Here is a 4,410-nt window from a genome sequence, read left to right as displayed (position 1 = left end):
TTGGATGATGGACTCTTGATCGCATAGGGATATGCCTACGCTCTCAAAAGCAGAAAGCTCTTGAGAGGCAAGAAAGGTCTCAAGTTCCTTGAGCTCTGTATACTGGCTCATAGCCGGAGGAAATACGCTCATAAATAGAATCTGCATAAAATGTGGTTTCTTCGTGGGATTCATAGCAGAGCTCACCGCGCGCCGAAGGCGCGCGCGCGCTGAGCACAATAGTTAAGAAAATATGGTAACCCATCGATGCGAAAAATTTTGGTTTTGTAGCCATGACGTCATCGACCGTCCGAACGTCCGTTCGTACTTCCGTCGTGTTTCAAGCTGGCGTGTTTCAATGAAACACATCAAAATGTGAATGCACCTGTTATCATTCCCTCTATTACCTCCATTATTAACGCTTCGCTTACCACTGGGCACCTTCCCTGGAGACTGGAAGATTGCTGACGTGTCACCAATTCTGAAAGAAGGGGATTTTGAAGAAGCAGCCAACAATAGGCCAATCTCTTTATTGCCTATTCTTTCTAAGGTGTGCGAAAAGGCGGCCTTAAACCAGCTGACAGCAAATTAAAGGTTGGCAGGGAACGAGAACCGAAACAAAAAGTGGAACTGCACTGAAACCTCTCTCGTTGCCTCTACGGACACTTGAGGCGATCGACAAGAGAAAGCTAACAGCTGTTGTTTATCTGGACATGAGTAGAGATTTCGACAGCATCAATCACGGCATTTTACTGCGAAGCCATTGGGCTGGCCCCATCGGCAATCTCCTGGTTTAACAGCTATTTGTCCCAAAAGGTCTCAAGTGGTTCGCATTAATGCTGCGCTGTCCGATGCTCTGCCTGTAATGTGTGGAGTGCCGCAGGGCAGCGTGCTTGGAGCTCTGTTATTTAGTATTTACGTTAACGACCTACCAGCATTCAGTGAGATGTGCTCAACTGCGTGCTACGTAGACGAGACGAAATTGATCCTTTCGCCGGTTTACAGTTGATGAGTCTCACGCCGCCGAGAACAATATCAACGCAGATCTACAACGAATCCATGATTGGTGCTTTGAAAACTACCTCCTGCTGAACCCAAACGCTCGCATGGTTTACATGGGTAGAAAATAGCACTTCACATCACCCTCTCATAGTTAATTCTGTTGAAATATAAGTGCTACACGGCCATCGTTTGCATAAACGTAAGCCTTGCACTTGTACATATTCATTGCCGTGAATTTGACATCTTCAATTCCCACCACCTGCTCCCGTCTGACCTTGTAGCTCAGTCGGTAGAGCAGGGGTGATCTAACCCGAAGGTCGTGGGTTCATTTCCCACCCTAATCAGAGTTTTTCTCTGTCCTTGAGTGGGCCCAATGGTTTCACTAGTAGGGATAACGCTCACATGGTTTACATGGGTAGAAAATTGCACTTCACATCAGCCTCTCATAGTTAATTCTGGTTTCCATGGAGGGCGTGTTTGTACATTTCAAAAAAACTAACAGTACATGACCAGTCTAAAACACTGAAATTAAAAACTTATATAAAAACTAAAACATTTGGAATGTTACTAATCCTAGGATATAGAGCACGGTTTGACCCGATTATTCAATTTTAATGTACGACTCTGTTGATTTTGCCCCGTTTGTAGTTGGTTCGAAGGTATCCCGCCGCTATACCTAAAGCTGCTTTTCAGAAACTTGTTTACAATTTAGGAAGTGTCATATATAATGTTGCACTATTACGTAGATGTTCAGACTGGTATGGTCCCTATTCCTTCTCTTGCAATTGAAAGAGTTCCAAAGAACGTTTAGTGCCTGTTAACCAGGCTGCATTTCTCATATGAATAGAAGCCAATTCATCCCGCTAACCGAGCCAGCACTGTCAACCGGGATCATAAAGAGAGGCTCCGAATTAGGTTTTGAGGACGCCAAATATACGTAGGTTTATTTTGTAATCCTTCGCTCTCTTTTCTTCATTATTAATGCTGTTATCACTTGCCAAGCGATTGTTTGTTTTTAATTTGAAAAACCGAGTAAGAAATGATTGCCTTGACAAAACGCAAATCATTACACTGTTCACCTGTTTCAGGGCTCGACCCTCAAGTTTACATTACGCCTCTCAACTTTCATTCTGAATTTTTCTTTATCCTTAAGAAGATGTCTTTCCCAATCTTGTTTCGCATATTTAATTTTCTTTCTCGCTATTCTTTTGTTTAATCAACATATTCGCAGTTCAACTGAATGTGTTTGAAATTTTTGGTGAACTACATCGAGCAAGAACTTTTTTTACTGGTAACATTTCCCTAGTGAGTATCATTTACTTTTGCTTAAATTATGGAGTATTCAGATAGAGAAAATTCGATTGATTCAGCTCTGAATGTTCCTTTGTCTTGTCGTGTTGAAAGCATCGAGAGAATTTGCTGAAAAAGATTCCCCACAGTACTAAAAGAAATATTCTGTGGCTGAGTTCGTTTAAACACTATGAAATTTTTAATCTGCCGTTATGAAAGTGAGATAAATTAAATCAAGTTAAAGTTAGTTTTTATACTATGACTTTGAAGCAACTTACCCCTCTCGGTGGGAAAAAAAGAAACGTTTTCGGTTTCGTCAAAGTCTGAGCTCATTTGCTTTTCCATCAAGTGACTCCGACAGTCTTGAAATCAGCTTCATTTCACCTGCGCATAGTTTGAAACCAAATCGTTTAGTCATCCTATCACGAAAAGTCAGTTTTAATCTGTTCTGAGCCTTCCCACAGTGGGAATAAAATATATTCTAACCTCAACGTCTATCGGAGTATTAGCGGTAGTCCGCAACTTACCCCTCTCGGTGGGAAAAAAAGAAACGTTTTCGGTTTCGTCAAAGTCTAAGCTCATTTGCTTTTCCATCAAGTGACTCAGTCTTGAAATCAGCTTCATTTCACCTGCGCATAGTTTGAAACCAAATCGTTTAATCTTCCTATCACGAAAAGTCAGTTTTAATCTGTTCTGAGCCTTCCCACAGAAGGAGTAAAATATATTCTAACCACAACGTTTATCGGAGTATTAGCGGTAATCCGTATTAAAGTGACAAAAAACTACCATATCAAAAATAATGGCATAACACATAAGCAAATGGATACAAGATAGTTTTGACAACAAGATCAAAAACTGTTATGAGTTGATAGATCATTTTTCAGTATCCATTCTTTGACTTAATCGTTGCAAAAACAAAAACATTTGTCACAAGAATCGCTTCGAAACACTAAGTATTTCAGGTCAGAATAAGGAACCAATTGAAACAAACCACCCTAACAATTAAAATAAAGTCTCGTGAGATAATTTACCAATTATGAATGTCTTCACTTTTGCAAGACATACCAAAGTCGGATAACACGTCGATAAATCGTTAATCGGTTTTTGGAGGTTTTTCAGAACAAATATAGAAAAACGAATTTCAGTCTAAGCCGGTCTTCCTCACTTGAACACAAAATGATATTTAAATCAGCGTGCTGAATTTCAGTGTTATCAGAATTGACCGATGAAAACGAAGTTCAATAATTATTAAGAAGCGATTTCTTTTTGCCCCAAAATTGGGGCAATTCGAAGAAAATCACTGAGGTTAAAGTGCCAGATCTTTCGTAATTATCTGTTCTATTCTATCAAACTAAAAGGTAAGTAAATAATGACAAAGAATACTGAATGAATCGTAGCACTTGAAGTATATCTCTTGTCTTACTAGCAAGAGATCAAGAACTTTGGTGCTCACGGGCCCTTGCGCATAACATTGTAAAAACTTTCCAGAATAAAATATCATCGATCATTGTGCTGATTTTACACGCGTTCGTCTTTCACGAGTGTCAACACCGGGCAAAAAACATTGTTATTTAAGGCCCAAACTGGACTAAAACCATTTGAACCTTAAATCTTATTGCTGCGAGCCACCAGGCGAGCAGTAACACTAATCTTGATGGTCTCCCTGTGTGCTGTAAGCCAGGAAAAATCTCGATGTCTCGACTTTGTGTCTTTCCCGATGATTTCGACGTCATTCTGTGATATGCCAAAGATCGCCTCCTGCGAGACAAAAATGGCGTCTACAGTGGAGGAAGAAAAAACCATGAGAAAATTTTAGTCAAAATCACAGAAAAAATACACATTAAGCTTCTTTAGAGCCTAGCAAAGTCATCTGGATGGTTTTTATGGCAAAACAGGGCAATCGTAAACATTCACGTGAAATAAAGGTGAGCTTCTGACTCTGTTGCGTAAACATCATGCATTAGTATTCCTCGTGGCTTGTTTATATCTTCGGCCGTTAACTTGTTTTCCACTCTCAACATTACCTCCAGAACCTACTTTATGCATAGAATAAGCTTTTACAATGATGTTCTCGGCTTGATTCTAGAATACCCCTTCGAATTTCAGATCAGTGGCTTAACCGCTGGAGTTTTGTATTTT

General features: G+C 40.0%; 1 long non-coding RNA gene across 2 annotated transcripts in view; it reads right to left on the bottom strand.

Annotated features, from left to right (window-relative positions):
- Window positions 1–2,864, bottom strand: part of LOC138060620 (uncharacterized) — a 4,108-nt gene extending 1,244 nt beyond the window's left edge. The window contains exons 1-2 of one of the 2 annotated variants that reach the window (XR_011134399.1): window positions 2,799–2,864; window positions 2,550–2,655 (exon numbers count right to left, since the gene is read on the bottom strand). This is a non-coding gene — a long non-coding RNA (uncharacterized lncRNA). Of the gene's footprint in view, window positions 1–2,549; window positions 2,656–2,757 lie in introns of both variants that reach the window. The other variant, XR_011134398.1, reaches the window with a different exon arrangement.
- Window positions 2,865–4,410: the final 1,546 nt, after the last annotated feature.

Source organism: Montipora capricornis, chromosome 8 (genome assembly GCF_036669925.1).
Source record: "Montipora capricornis isolate CH-2021 chromosome 8, ASM3666992v2, whole genome shotgun sequence".
Classification (NCBI taxonomy): Eukaryota; Metazoa; Cnidaria; class Anthozoa; order Scleractinia; family Acroporidae; genus Montipora; species Montipora capricornis.
This window is presented reverse-complemented; position numbering and strand designations above follow the sequence as displayed.